General features: G+C 34.0%; 4 non-coding genes across 4 annotated transcripts; all 4 read left to right on the top strand.

Moving 5' to 3' along the window:
• Nucleotides 1–2581: 2581 nt before the first annotated feature.
• Nucleotides 2582–2663, top strand: TRNAS-GCU (transfer RNA serine (anticodon GCU)). Its single transcript has one exon. It is a non-coding gene; the product is annotated as a tRNA-Ser (tRNA).
• Nucleotides 2664–6396: 3733 nt separating this feature from the next.
• On the top strand, nt 6397–6478 carry TRNAS-GCU (transfer RNA serine (anticodon GCU)). The gene has a single exon. It is a non-coding gene; the product is annotated as a tRNA-Ser (tRNA).
• Nucleotides 6479–10214: 3736 nt separating this feature from the next.
• Nucleotides 10215–10296, top strand: TRNAS-GCU (transfer RNA serine (anticodon GCU)). Its single transcript has one exon. It is a non-coding gene; the product is annotated as a tRNA-Ser (tRNA).
• A 3733-nt stretch (nt 10297–14029) lies between these two features.
• Nucleotides 14030–14111, top strand: TRNAS-GCU (transfer RNA serine (anticodon GCU)). The gene has a single exon. It is a non-coding gene; the product is annotated as a tRNA-Ser (tRNA).
• Nucleotides 14112–16881: the final 2770 nt, after the last annotated feature.

The raw sequence follows: 16881 nt of genomic DNA, 5'->3' as shown, positions 1-16881 counted from the left end.
CGCATTTTGATTCACCTACAAAGCTAAAGTACGATATCCTGTTGCCTTTTCACGCCATTACAAGAGAAGTGACCAGAAGTTACGACTCTTCACGAATGTCTCGTTCTTCAAGCGTCGTATAAATATACCTTATAGTACATGTATTGCCTCTAAAATTTCGAATTCAAGGAGTCTCTAATCATTATATGACAAGCAAAAGAACGTTTAATAAGTTTAATTCATCTGACTTAATGTTTTCACAACTGGTAAAATAAACGAAAATAGGCAAAAACACGATGTTGGACACGTTCCACCGTTAGGTTGTACAAAGAAACTTTAATTACACCATGCTTATTCCTTCCTTTTAAAAACACGTTTTTATGTAACCATTCGTACACTTTCATATCTTTTTAAACATCTTTTCCACTTTTGATAAATGTAGCTGATTCTGTGCGTAAATTCAAGCCGAACAAAGATATTAAAAGGTATTCACAAAATCTAATAAATTATACAATTTTGCAATATTCATTCGAACAGAAAGTCCAGTGCTGTAAGTAAAATGAAGCTCAGATATGTAGTACGGCCAAATCAACCTTCTGCACGCGCAGTTTGTTGGTAACTCGAGCCATAGATAAGCTTTATTTCACTTCTCTTTTTGAACGTACGTTAAAACAATCTGTCACACATTTTCTGTGAATGTACGATGCCCGAGTGTTTGTGAACGCAATAACTTTCCAGGCAACTGATTTATGGCATCTCCATATTTTTAGAGTTTCTTGCGCTTTCTTTCTGTATGAAAGAAAAGAACTGAAACTGTGTTTGACAGAGAAACATATTTAACCTTTACATTTTTTTAAATTTCTTTTCAAATTAATTACACTTTCTCTTTTAATCAATGAATGAGCTTCACTTTGTGTTAATATTAGTCTCAGGTGCAAAGTTGTATTAGGAAAACGAACAAATTTGAAGATAATGTTTGAAAAAGGCTTACTCAAATATTAATGTGAACTATCGGTCTTACGTTTTCACTACAACTCGACGTAGGAGTAAGCGCGAACATTTTAAGTTAATCCCCATTCTGACATAAGGACAGCTGATTTTTAAGTAACAAAACTATTAAGAGAAAAGACTTGCCGTTTCATTAGTATTGGTTAGTCTAAGCAAACAACACTTGAAGTTTCTAGCTGGAGTTTTTTAAACAATCGTAAGAGCGGACGGTTTTTCTTTGCAAACTTTTCAAGAGATATTTAATAAATTTCATGAAAATATCCTAATTGAAGAGCGTTTAAATTCTCGTCATATCAACTTAACCTACTGGCATAAATATCGATTCTTGATGTCGGAGTGATGACAAAAAAAATATAAATTTCGTGACGGTATTAGAAAGCAAGAAGTAAGCACTGTATGAGAAAGAAATATCTACCATTATACATTTTAACGAATCTTGTTAGTATTGTAAAGTCAGGTGTGTTCGGTATAATATCGTTGCGAATTTAAAGCTAACGTGTGTTGCTAGCGAGTATCACTCTCTTATTTTTTTATTGTGATTTGTTGGTGATAACTGACAGAAAAAGTCGAGATATATAATCGAAAACACTTTATGTGTGAAATAAGTACCGATCAAGAAACACCCAAAAGCGATTTAATGTGGGACGTATAGCTATGAACTCAAAATTTCGGCAAAACTGTAACCAACATTTAAATCACTGATAAGAAAATTTCGTCACATATTCAGTCCTTTGGTAGAGAGGCCGCGTGTTTAGTGTTTACAAACGGAGCCTGATAAATGTATTTCCGTATTTCGGTGTAGTTAACTAATATTTATTTTGTTTGAAAGATACTCTATTAAATAATATTATTTCAGGTTCAACATATGTGTGTAGTTGGTCACTGTTATATTTCAAATTGTTGACTATCATAGGAAAGTGTATATAGAAATATGATTATGTGATAATTACTTAAAACAGTGAGCCCTTATGAACGAATTAAATTTATCTTGATTTCTATTTGGACAATGAGTGAACCCGTTTGATTCAGCTGATTCTAAATCGTCATTTGTAAACGCGTCTCTCTCTAAGTGTATTTAAAGCGTTAAAAGGAGAGGCTTTAGCTCTCTCAATGCTCCTACGAGGAAGTGATTTGCTGTGGTGAAACGTCTACGACATGAGTATTGGAAGACACGTAACGAGTTATGTTTGTTAGTGAGTTTTTCTCTACAAATCGAGAATGTTTCTCTTCTAAATGCACTTTAATTAAAGAACGATCTGGAATTCTTAACGACGAGGTACACGAAATGAAATGAATATTGAATAGAAGCTTTAATGCGTAGGGTAGTAACATACTCTTAATGTTTTAATAAAAGTCTCCGAGTAAAACGTTCCTAGTGATTATTTGAAAATTTCCTCAGCGAGAAAGTATGAGAACATGAGCTTCGTTTGCTGCACGTAGTTAAGGATGAATAGAAACTTTGTTTGTTATTATTCACTTACTTATTATCTCTTTCACAAATACAAAAACATCACATTTTAAGAAAGTGTAAAATACTTGACATGAGAAGGAAGGTGAATAATAAGTAACAGTTACTAAAAAAGCTATGAAGGTGGACGAGGTGGCCGAGAGGTTAAGGCGATGGACTGCTAATCCATTGGGCAATGCCCGCGTGGGTTCGAATCCCATCCTCGTCGTACGTTGGAAGATAATTTTATAGAAAAATGTAGGTGATAAACGAAAAGGGGAGTTCTTTGACCATTCACTGTTAATTTCCAAACAGAAATACACGTTAAGCAAGATGCAACGAAAAAAGTGCGAAAGAGAATAACACTGTCAAATTCAACATTACCTTTTTCACCATATTTCGTCGGTTGTGTTATTACTCAAATACCAAAATATGTCTAGTTATCGTGTTGTTTTAATAACGATTAACGTACAATTGAGTTACACATATTTCTGTATTAGTTGGTGCTTTAGTTTGAAACGATATCTTTAGTTCACTACTAAAAAGTGTAGGAATGGGGCGGATATACAAAACTTGCAACACAAACTCTTATACACATTAAAGAACCAAATATCAAATCTTCAAGCGGATTTGAGATACACCAGAAGGTGATAAAGACACACGAACCAAACAACAAGTCAGAAAGCCAATTGAAAACATCAAGGGAGCATATACTAAAATTTCACGAAAAAACATTTCTCAGTCTCATTGACTGTCTCACTTTGATAAGAGCTTCTAGCGATGAAACTCACTGAAGTCATAACTGCACCAAATAGAGGAATTACATGATAATGCTGCCGTAAAAAAGTTTATGAAATTATTTATCAACCACTGGTAGTTAACAAACCACAACGAAAAATACATCATCCATTGACTTTTCACTCTTTCCATCCCATGCATAGCACACGTGCACACTTCAAATTTGCACACACGCCATAAGCGAAGAATATGTACTCAAACACGCTGCTATTTACACGTAACGTAAAATTACGACGCACATCCACAATAATGTTATACGTACAGTATATGAAAACAAATCATTGAAGGACGCATAAATCTTTGGAAGACAGCTCAAGACAATGAGAACAAAATATGTAAAGAAATTGAAAGTGTAGGACTGAGTGCATCAGAAATTGAGGAATCCAAGTGGGAAAAGGCATTTTGTAATAAATCTTTCTATGTACAACCTCACACGTGACCCCTCTGTGCCTCCTTCGCTTTTCTGGGTTCATGATGTTACACAATTTATGGGTACGTACAAAAGTGTTTCTATGATATTTCTAATTTTGAAAGGACAGTAACTAATCAACGATGTTTATGCACTGAAAACACTTTGGGTGTTTTTCACCGCATTTTGATTCACCTACAAAGCTAAAGTACGATATCCTGTTGCCTTTTCACGCCATTACAAGAGAAGTGACCAGAAGTTACGACTCTTCACGAATGTCTCGTTCTTCAAGCGTCGTATAAATATACCTTATAGTACATGTATTGCCTCTAAAATTTCGAATTCAAGGAGTCTCTAATCATTATATGACAAGCAAAAGAACGTTTAATAAGTTTAATTCATCTGACTTAATGTTTTCACAACTGGTAAAATAAACGAAAATAGGCAAAAACACGATGTTGGACACGTTCCACCGTTAGGTTGTACAAAGAAACTTTAATTACACCATGCTTATTCCTTCCTTTTAAAACACGTTTTATGTAACCATTCGTACACTTTCATATCTTTTAAACATCTTTTCCACTTTTGATAAATGTAGCTGATTCTGTGCGTAAATTCAAGCCGAACAAAGATATTAAAAGGTATTCACAAAATCTAATAAATTATACAATTTTGCAATATTCATTCGAACAGAAAGTCCAGTGCTGTAAGTAAAATGAAGCTCAGATATGTAGTACGGCCAAATCAACCTTCTGCACGCGCAGTTTGTTGGTAACTCGAGCCATAGATAAGCTTTATTTCACTTCTCTTTTTGAACGTACGTTAAAACAATCTGTCACACATTTTCTGTGAATGTACGATGCCCGAGTGTTTGTGAACGCAATAACTTTCCAGGCAACTGATTTATGGCATCTCCATATTTTAGAGTTTCTTGCGCTTTCTTTCTGTATGAAAGAAAAGAACTGAAACTGTGTTTGACAGAGAAACATATTTAACCTTTACATTTTTTTAAATTTCTTTTCAAATTAATTACACTTTCTCTTTTAATCAATGAATGAGCTTCACTTTGTGTTAATATTAGTCTCAGGTGCAAAGTTGTATTAGGAAAACGAACAAATTTGAAGATAATGTTTGAAAAAGGCTTACTCAAATATTAATGTGAACTATCGGTCTTACGTTTTCACTACAACTCGACGTAGGAGTAAGCGCGAACATTTTAAGTTAATCCCCATTCTGACATAAGGACAGCTGATTTTTAAGTAACAAAACTATTAAGAGAAAAGACTTGCCGTTTCATTAGTATTGGTTAGTCTAAGCAAACAACACTTGAAGTTTCTAGCTGGAGTTTTTTAAACAATCGTAAGAGCGGACGGTTTTTCTTTGCAAACTTTTCAAGAGATATTTAATAAATTTCATGAAAATATCCTAATTGAAGAGCGTTTAAATTCTCGTCATATCAACTTAACCTACTGGCATAAATATCGATTCTTGATGTCGGAGTGATGACAAAAAAAATATAAATTTCGTGACGGTATTAGAAAGCAAGAAGTAAGCACTGTATGAGAAAGAAATATCTACCATTATACATTTTAACGAATCTTGTTAGTATTGTAAAGTCAGGTGTGTTCGGTATAATATCGTTGCGAATTTAAAGCTAACGTGTGTTGCTAGCGAGTATCACTCTCTTATTTTTTTATTGTGATTTGTTGGTGATAACTGACAGAAAAGTCGAGATATATAATCGAAAACACTTTATGTGTGAAATAAGTACCGATCAAGAAACACCCAAAAGCGATTTAATGTGGGACGTATAGCTATGAACTCAAAATTTCGGCAAAACTGTAACCAACATTTAAATCACTGATAAGAAAATTTCGTCACATATTCAGTCCTTTGGTAGAGAGGCCGCGTGTTTAGTGTTTACAAACGGAGCCTGATAAATGTATTTCCGTATTTCGGTGTAGTTAACTAATATTTATTTTGTTTGAAAGATACTCTATTAAATAATATTATTTCAGGTTCAACATATGTGTGTAGTTGGTCACTGTTATATTTCAAATTGTTGACTATCATAGGAAAGTGTATATAGAAATATGATTATGTGATAATTACTTAAAACAGTGAGCCCTTATGAACGAATTAAATTTATCTTGATTTCTATTTGGACAATGAGTGAACCCGTTTGATTCAGCTGATTCTAAATCGTCATTTGTAAACGCGTCTCTCTCTAAGTGTATTTAAAGCGTTAAAAGGAGAGGCTTTAGCTCTCTCAATGCTCCTACGAGGAAGTGATTTGTTGTGGTGAAACGTCTACGACATGAGTATTGGAAGACACGTAACGAGTTATGTTTGTTAGTGAGTTTTTCTCTACAAATCGAGAATGTTTCTCTTCTAAATGCACTTTAATTAAAGAACGATCTGGAATTCTTAACGACGAGGTACACGAAATGAAATGAATATTGAATAGAAGCTTTAATGCGTAGGGTAGTAACATACTCTTAATGTTTTAATAAAGTCTCCGAGTAAAACGTTCCTAGTGATTATTTGAAAATTTCCTCAGCGAGAAAGTATGAGAACATGAGCTTCGTTTGCTGCACGTAGTTAAGGATGAATAGAAACTTTGTTTGTTATTATTCACTTACTTATTATCTCTTTCACAAATACAAAAACATCACATTTTAAGAAAGTGTAAAATACTTGACATGAGAAGGAAGGTGAATAATAAGTAACAGTTACTAAAAAAGCTATGAAGGTGGACGAGGTGGCCGAGAGGTTAAGGCGATGGACTGCTAATCCATTGGGCAATGCCCGCGTGGGTTCGAATCCCATCCTCGTCGTACGTTGGAAGATAATTTTATAGAAAAATGTAGGTGATAAACGAAAAGGGGAGTTCTTTGACCATTCACTGTTAATTTCCAAACAGAAATACACGTTAAGCAAGATGCAACGAAAAAGTGCGAAAGAGAATAACACTGTCAAATTCAACATTACCTTTTTGACCATATTTCGTCGGTTGTGTTATTACTCAAATACCAAAATATGTCTAGTTATCGTGTTGTTTTAATAACGATTAACGTACAATTGAGTTACACATATTTCTGTATTAGTTGGTGCTTTAGTTTGAAACGATATCTTTAGTTCACTACTAAAAAGTGTAGGAATGGGGCGGATATACAAAACTTGCAACACAAACTCTTATACACATTAAAGAACCAAATATCAAATCTTCAAGCGGATTTGAGATACACCAGAAGGTGATAAAGACACACGAACCAAACAACAAGTCAGAAAGCCAATTGAAAACATCAAGGGAGCATATACTAAAAATTCACGAAAAAACATTTCTCAGTCTCATTGACTGTCTCACTTTGATAAGAGCTTCTAGCGATGAAACTCACTGAAGTCATAACTGCACCAAATAGAGGAATTACATGATAATGCTACCGTAAAAAAGTTTATGAAATTATTTATCAACCACTGGTAGTTAACAAACCACAACGAAAAATACATCATCCATTGACTTTTCACTCTTTCCATCCCATGCATAGCACACGTGCACACTTCAAATTTGCACACACGCCATAAGCGAAGAATATGTACTCAAACACGCTGCTATTTACACGTAACGTAAAATTACGACGCACATCCACAATAATGTTATACGTACAGTATATGAAAACAAATCATTGAAGGACGCATAAATCTTTGGAAGACAGCTCAAGACAATGAGAACAAAATATGTAAAGAAATTGAAAGTGTAGGACTGAGTGCATCAGAAATTGAGGAATCCAAGTGGGAAAAGGCATTTTGTAATAAATCTTTCTATGTACAACCTCACACGTGACCCCTCTGTGCCTCCTTCGCTTTTCTGGGTTCATGATGTTACACAATTTATGGGTACGTACAAAAGTGTTTCTATGATATTTCTAATTTTGAAAGGACAGTAACTAATCAACGATGTTTATGCACTGAAAACACTTTGGGTGTTTTTCACCGCATTTTGATTCACCTACAAAGCTAAAGTACGATATCCTGTTGCCTTTTCACGCCATTACAAGAGAAGTGACCAGAAGTTACGACTCTTCACGAATGTCTCGTTCTTCAAGCGTCGTATAAATATACCTTATAGTACATGTATTGCCTCTAAAATTTCGAATTCAAGGAGTCTCTAATCATTATATGACAAGCAAAAGAACGTTTAATAAGTTTAATTCATCTGACTTAATGTTTTCACAACTGGTAAAATAAACGAAAATAGGCAAAACACGATGTTGGACACGTTCCACCGTTAGGTTGTACAAAGAAACTTTAATTACACCATGCTTATTCCTTCCTTTTAAAAACACGTTTTTATGTAACCATTCGTACACTTTCATATCTTTTTAAACATCTTTTCCACTTTTGATAAATGTAGCTGATTCTGTGCGTAAATTCAAGCCGAACAAAGATATTAAAAGGTATTCACAAAATCTAATAAATTATACAATTTTGCAATATTCATTCGAACAGAAAGTCCAGTGCTGTAAGTAAAATGAAGCTCAGATATGTAGTACGGCCAAATCAACCTTCTGCACGCGCAGTTTGTTGGTAACTCGAGCCATAGATAAGCTTTATTTCACTTCTCTTTGAACGTACGTTAAAACAATCTGTCACACATTTTCTGTGAATGTACGATGCCCGAGTGTTTGTGAACGCAATAACTTTCCAGGCAACTGATTTATGGCATCTCCATATTTTAGAGTTTCTTGCGCTTTCTTTCTGTATGAAAGAAAAGAACTGAAACTGTGTTTGACAGAGAAACATATTTAACCTTTACATTTTTTAAATTTCTTTTCAAATTAATTACACTTTCTCTTTAATCAATGAATGAGCTTCACTTTGTGTTAATATTAGTCTCAGGTGCAAAGTTGTATTAGGAAAACGAACAAATTTGAAGATAATGTTTGAAAAAGGCTTACTCAAATATTAATGTGAACTATCGGTCTTACGTTTTCACTACAACTCGACGTAGGAGTAAGCGCGAACATTTTAAGTTAATCCCCATTCTGACATAAGGACAGCTGATTTTTTAAGTAACAAAACTATTAAGAGAAAAGACTTGCCGTTTCATTAGTATTGGTTAGTCTAAGCAAACAACACTTGAAGTTTCTAGCTGGAGTTTTTAAAACAATCGTAAGAGCGGACGGTTTTTCTTTGCAAACTTTTCAAGAGATATTTAATAAATTTCATGAAAATATCCTAATTGAAGAGCGTTTAAATTCTCGTCATATCAACTTAACCTACTGGCATAAATATCGATTCTTGATGTCGGAGTGATGACAAAAAAAATATAAATTTCGTGACGGTATTAGAAAGCAAGAAGTAAGCACTGTATGAGAAAGAAATATCTACCATTATACATTTTAACGAATCTTGTTAGTATTGTAAAGTCAGGTGTGTTCGGTATAATATCGTTGCGAATTTAAAGCTAACGTGTGTTGCTAGCGAGTATCACTCTCTTATTTTTTTATTGTGATTTGTTGGTGATAACTGACAGAAAAAGTCGAGATATATAATCGAAAACGCTTTATGTGTGAAATAAGTACCGATGAAGAAACACCCAAAAGCGATTTAATGTGGGACGTATAGCTATGAACTCAAAATTTCGGCAAAACTGTAACCAACATTTAAATCACTGATAAGAAAATTTCGTCACATATTCAGTCCTTTGGTAGAGAGGCCGCGTGTTTAGTGTTTACAAACGGAGCCTGATAAATGTATTTCCGTATTTCGGTGTAGTTAACTAATATTTATTTTGTTTGAAAGATACTCTATTAAATAATATTATTTCAGGTTCAACATATGTGTGTAGTTGGTCACTGTTATATTTCAAATTGTTGACTATCATAGGAAAGTGTATATAGAAATATGATTATGTGATAATTACTTAAAACAGTGAGCCCTTATGAACGAATTAAATTTATCTTGATTTCTATTTGGACAATGAGTGAACCCGTTTGATTCAGCTGATTCTAAATCGTCATTTGTAAACGCGTCTCTCTCTAAGTGTATTTAAAGCGTTAAAAGGAGAGGCTTTAGCTCTCTCAATGCTCCTACGAGGAAGTGATTTGCTGTGGTGAAACGTCTACGACATGAGTATTGGAAGACACGTAACGAGTTATGTTTGTTAGTGAGTTTTTCTCTACAAATCGAGAATGTTTCTCTTCTAAATGCACTTTAATTAAAGAACGATCTGGAATTCTTAACGACGAGGTACACGAAATGAAATGAATATTGAATAGAAGCTTTAATGCGTAGGGATAGTAACATACTCTTAATGTTTTTAATAAAAGTCTCCGAGTAAAACGTTCCTAGTGATTATTTGAAAATTTCCTCAGCGAGAAAGTATGAGAACATGAGCTTCGTTTGCTGCACGTAGTTAAGGATGAATAGAAACTTTGTTTGTTATTATTCACTTACTTATTATCTCTTTCACAAATACAAAAAACATCACATTTTAAGAAAGTGTAAAATACTTGACATGAGAAGGAAGGTGAATAATAAGTAACAGTTACTAAAACATTTTTGAAGCTAGACGAGGTGGCCGAGAGGTTAAGGCGATGGACTGCTAATCCCTTGGGCAAAGCCCGCGTGGGTTCGAATCCCATCCTCGTCGTACGTTGGAAGATAATTTTATAGAGAAATGTAGGTGATAAACGAAAAGGGGAGTTCTTTGACCATTCACTGTTAATTTCCAAACAGAAATACACGTTAAGCAAGATGCAACGAAAAAGTGCGAAAGAGAATAACACTGTCAAATTCAACATTACCTTTTTGACCATATTTCGTCGGTTGTGTTATTACTCAAATACCAAAATATGTCTAGTTATCGTGTTGTTTTAATAACGATTAACGTACAATTGAGTTACACATATTTCTGTATTAGTTGGTGCTTTAGTTTGAAACGATATCTTTAGTTCACTACTAAAAGTGTAGGAATGGGGCGGATATACAAAACTTGCAACACAAACTCTTATACACATTAAAGAACCAAATATCAAATCTTCAAGCGGATTTGAGATACACCAGAAGGTGATAAAGACACACGAACCAAACAACAAGTCAGAAAGCCAATTGAAAACATCAAGGGAGCATATACTAAAAATTCACGAAAAACATTTCTCAGTCTCATTGACTGTCTCACTTTGATAAGAGCTTCTAGCGATGAAACTCACTGAAGTCATAACTGCACCAAATAGAGGAATTACATGATAATGCTACCGTAAAAAAGTTTATGAAATTATTTATCAACCACTGGTAGTTAACAAACCACAACGAAAATACATCATCCATTGACTTTTCACTCTTTCCATCCCATGCATAGCACACGTGCACACTTCAAATTTGCACACACGCCATAAGCGAAGAATATGTACTCAAACACGCTGCTATTTACACGTAACGTAAAATTACGACGCACATCCACAATAATGTTATACGTACAGTATATGAAAACAAATCATTGAAGGACGCATAAATCTTTGGAAGACAGCTCAAGACAATGAGAACAAAATATGTAAAGAAATTGAAAGTGTAGGACTGAGTGCATCAGAAATTGAGGAATCCAAGTGGAAAAGGCATTTTGTAATAAATCTTTCTATGTACAACCTCACACGTGACCTCTGTGCCTCCTTCGCTTTTCTGGGTTCATGATGTTACACAATTTATGGGTACGTACAAAAGTGTTTCTATGATATTTCTAATTTTGAAAGGACAGTAACTAATCAACGATGTTTATGCACTGAAAACACTTTGGGTGTTTTTCACCGCATTTTGATTCACCTACAAAGCTAAAGTACGATATCCTGTTGCCTTTTCACGCCATTACAAGAGAAGTGACCAGAAGTTACGACTCTTCACGAATGTCTCGTTCTTCAAGCGTCGTATAAATATACCTTATAGTACATGTATTGCCTCTAAAATTTCGAATTCAAGGAGTCTCTAATCATTATATGACAAGCAAAAGAACGTTTAATAAGTTTAATTCATCTGACTTAATGTTTTCACAACTGGTAAAATAAACGAAAATAGGCAAAAACACGATGTTGGACACGTTCCACCGTTAGGTTGTACAAAGAAACTTTAATTACACCATGCTTATTCCTTCCTTTTAAAAACACGTTTTTATGTAACCATTCGTACACTTTCATATCTTTTTAAACATCTTTTCCACTTTTGATAAATGTAGCTGATTCTGTGCGTAAATTCAAGCCGAACAAAGATATTAAAAGGTATTCACAAAATCTAATAAATTATACAATTTTGCAATATTCATTCGAACAGAAAGTCCAGTGCTGTAAGTAAAATGAAGCTCAGATATGTAGTACGGCCAAATCAACCTTCTGCACGCGCAGTTTGTTGGTAACTCGAGCCATAGATAAGCTTTATTTCACTTCTCTTTTTGAACGTACGTTAAAACAATCTGTCACACATTTTCTGTGAATGTACGATGCCCGAGTGTTTGTGAACGCAATAACTTTCCAGGCAACTGATTTATGGCATCTCCATATTTTTAGAGTTTCTTGCGCTTTCTTTCTGTATGAAAGAAAAGAACTGAAACTGTGTTTGACAGAGAAACATATTTAACCTTTACATTTTTTTAAATTTCTTTTCAAATTAATTACACTTTCTCTTTAATCAATGAATGAGCTTCACTTTGTGTTAATATTAGTCTCAGGTGCAAAGTTGTATTAGGAAAACGAACAAATTTGAAGATAATGTTTGAAAAAGGCTTACTCAAATATTAATGTGAACTATCGGTCTTACGTTTTCACTACAACTCGACGTAGGAGTAAGCGCGAACATTTTAAGTTAATCCCCATTCTGACATAAGGACAGCTGATTTTAAGTAACAAAACTATTAAGAGAAAAGACTTGCTGTTTCATTAGTATTGGTTAGTCTAAGCAAACAACACTTGAAGTTTCTAGCTGAGTTTTTAAACAATCGTAAGAGCGGACGGTTTTTCTTTTGCAAACTTTTCAAGAGATATTTAATAAATTTCATGAAAATATCCTAATTGAAGAGCGTTTAAATTCTCGTCATATCAACTTAACCTACTGGCATAAATATCGATTCTTGATGTCGGAGTGATGACAAAAAAAATATAAATTTCGTGACGGTATTAGAAAGCAAGAAGTAAGCACTGTATGAGAAAGAAATATCTACCATTATACATTTTAACGAATCTTGTTAGTATTGTAAAGTCAGGTGTGTTCGGTATAATATCGTTGCGAATTTAAAGCTAACGTGTGTTGCTAGCGAGTATCACTCTCTTATTTTTTTATTGTGATTTGTTGGTGATAACTGACAGAAAAAGTCGAGATATATAATCGAAAACACTTTATGTGTGAAATAAGTACCGATCAAGAAACACCCAAAAGCGATTTAATGTGGGACGTATAGCTATGAACTCAAAATTTCGGCAAAACTGTAACCAACATTTAAATCACTGATAAGAAAATTTCGTCACATATTCAGTCCTTTGGTAGAGAGGCCGCGTGTTTAGTGTTTACAAACGGAGCCTGATAAATGTATTTCCGTATTTCGGTGTAGTTAACTAATATTTATTTTGTTTGAAAGATACTCTATTAAATAATATTATTTCAGGTTCAACATATGTGTGTAGTTGGTCACTGTTATATTTCAAATTGTTGACTATCATAGGAAAGTGTATATAGAAATATGATTATGTGATAATTACTTAAAAACAGTGAGCCCTTATGAACGAATTAAATTTATCTTGATTTCTATTTGGACAATGAGTGAACCCGTTTGATTCAGCTGATTCTAAATCGTCATTTGTAAACGCGTCTCTCTCTAAGTGTATTTAAAGCGTTAAAAGGAGAGGCTTTAGCTCTCTCAATGCTCCTACGAGGAAGTGATTTGTTGTGGTGAAACGTCTACGACATGAGTATTGGAAGACACGTAACGAGTTATGTTTGTTAGTGAGTTTTCTCTACAAATCGAGAATGTTTCTCTTTCTAAATGCACTTTAATTAAAGAACGATCTGGAATTCTTAACGACGAGGTACACGAAATGAAATGAATATTGAATAGAAGCTTTAATGCGTAGGGATAGTAACATACTCTTAATGTTTTTAATAAAAGTCTCCGAGTAAAACGTTCCTAGTGATTATTTGAAAATTTCCTCAGCGAGAAAGTATGAGAACATGAGCTTCGTTTGCTGCACGTAGTTAAGGATGAATAGAAACTTTGTTTGTTATTATTCACTTACTTATTATCTCTTTCACAAATACAAAAAACATCACATTTTAAGAAAGTGTAAAACACTTGACATGAGAAGGAAGGTGAATAATAAGTAACAGTTACTAAAACATTTTTGAAGCTAGACGAGGTGGCCGAGAGGTTAAGGCGATGGACTGCTAATCCCTTGGGCAAAGCCCGCGTGGGTTCGAATCCCATCCCCGTCGTACGTTGGAAGATAATTTTATAGAAAAATGTAGGTGATAAACGAAAAGGGAGTTCTTTGACCATTCACTGTTAATTTCCAAACAGAAATACACGTTAAGCAAGATGCAACGAAAAGTGCGAAAGAGAATAACACTGTCAAATTCAACATTACCTTTTGACCATATTTCTTCGGTTGTGTTATTACTCAAATACCAAAATATGTCTAGTTATCGTGTTGTTTTAATAACGATTAACGTACAATTGAGTTACACATATTTCTGTATTAGTTGGTGCTTTAGTTTGAAACGATATCTTTAGTTCACTACTAAAAAGTGTAGGAATGGGGCGGATATACAAAACTTGCAACACAAACTCTTATACACATTAAAGAACCAAATATCAAATCTTCAAGCGGATTTGAGATACACCAGAAGGTGATAAAGACACACGAACCAAACAACAAGTCAGAAAGCCAATTGAAAACATCAAGGGAGCATATACTAAAAATTCACGAAAAACATTTCTCAGTCTCATTGACTGTCTCACTTTGATAAGAGCTTCTAGCGATGAAACTCACTGAAGTCATAACTGCACCAAATAGAGGAATTACATGATAATGCTACCGTAAAAAGTTTATGAAATTATTTATCAACCACTGGTAGTTAACAAACCACAACGAAAAATACATCATCCATTGACTTTTCACTCTTTCCATCCCATGCATAGCACACGTGCACACTTCAAATTTGCACACACGCCATAAGCGAAGAATATGTACTCAAACACGCTGCTATTTACACGTAACGTAAAATTACGACGCACATCCACAATAATGTTATACGTACAGTATATGAAAACAAATCATTGAAGGACGCATAAATCTTTGGAAGACAGCTCAAGACAATGAGAACAAAATATGTAAAGAAATTGAAAGTGTAGGACTGAGTGCATCAGAAATTGAGGAATCCAAGTGGGAAAAGGCATTTTGTAATAAATCTTTCTATGTACAACCTCACACGTGACCCCTCTGTGCCTCCTTCGCTTTTCTGGGTTCATGATGTTACACAATTTATGGGTACGTACAAAAGTGTTTCTATGATATTTCTAATTTTGAAAGGACAGTAACTAATCAACGATGTTTATGCACTGAAAACACTTTGGGTGTTTTTCACCGCATTTTGATTCACCTACAAAGCTAAAGTACGAAATCCTGTTGCCTTTTCACGCCATTACAAGAGAAGTGACCAGAAGTTACGACTCTTCACGAATGTCTCGTTCTTCAAGCGTCGTATAAATATACCTTATAGTACATGTATTGCCTCTAAAATTTCGAATTCAAGGAGTCTCTAATCATTATATGACAAGCAAAAGAACGTTTAATAAGTTTAATTCATCTGACTTAATGTTTTCACAACTGGTAAAATAAACGAAAATAGGCAAAAACACGATGTTGGACACGTTCCACCGTTAGGTTGTACAAAGAAACTTTAATTACACCATGCTTATTCCTTCCTTTTAAAAAACACGTTTTATGTAACCATTCGTACACTTTCATATCTTTTAAACATCTTTTCCACTTTTGATAAATGTAGCTGATTCTGTGCGTAAATTCAAGCCGAACAAAGATATTAAAAGGTATTCACAAAATCTAATAAATTATACAATTTTGCAATATTCATTCGAACAGAAAGTCCAGTGCTGTAAGTAAAATGAAGCTCAGATATGTAGTACGGCCAAATCAACCTTCTGCACGCGCAGTTTGTTGGTAACTCGAGCCATAGATAAGCTTTATTTCACTTCTTTTTGAACGTACGTTAAAACAATCTGTCACACATTTTCTGTGAATGTACGATGCCCGAGTGTTTGTGAACGCAATAACTTTCCAGGCAACTGATTTATGGCATCTCCATATTTTAGAGTTTCTTGCGCTTTCTTTCTGTATGAAAGAAAAGAACTGAAACTGTGTTTGACAGAGAAACATATTTAACCTTTACATTTTTTAAATTTCTTTTCAAATTAATTACACTTTCTTTAATCAATGAATGAGCTTCACTTTGTGTTAATATTAGTCTCAGGTGCAAAGTTGTATTAGGAAAACGAACAAATTTGAAGATAATGTTTGAAAAAGGCTTACCTAAATATTAATGTGAACTATCGGTCTTACGTTTTCACTACAACTCGACGTAGGAGTAAGCGCGAACATTTTAAGTTAATCCCCATTCTGACATAAGGACAGCTGATTTTAAGTAACAAAACTATTAAGAGAAAAGACTTGCCGTTTCATTAGTATTGGTTAGTCTAAGCAAACAACACTTGAAGTTTCTAGCTGGGAGTTTTAAAACAATCGTAAGAGCGGACGGTTTTTTCTTGCAAACTTTTCAAGAGATATTTAATAAATTTCATGAAAATATCCTAATTGAAGAGCGTTTAAATTCTCGTCATATCAACTTAACCTACTGGCATAAATATCGATTCTTGATGTCGGAGTGATGACAAAAAAAATAAATTTCGTGACGGTATTAGAAAGCAAGAAGTAAGCACTGTATGAGAAAGAAATATCTACCATTATACATTTTAACGAATCTTGTTAGTATTGTAAAGTCAGGTGTGTTCGGTATAATATCGTTGCGAATTTAAAGCTAACGTGTTGTTGCTAGCAGAGATATCACTCTCTTATTTTTTATTGTGATTTGTTGGTGATAACTGACAGAAAAAAAATCGAGATATATAATCGAAAACACTTTATGTGTGAAATAAGTACCGATCAAGAAACACCCAAAAGCGATTTAA

This window comes from Tachypleus tridentatus, chromosome 13 (genome assembly GCF_004210375.1).
Source record: "Tachypleus tridentatus isolate NWPU-2018 chromosome 13, ASM421037v1, whole genome shotgun sequence".
Taxonomy (NCBI): domain Eukaryota; kingdom Metazoa; phylum Arthropoda; class Merostomata; order Xiphosura; family Limulidae; genus Tachypleus; species Tachypleus tridentatus.
The sequence above is the reverse complement of the archived record's forward strand: the minus strand, read 5'-3'. Positions and strand labels throughout refer to the sequence as shown.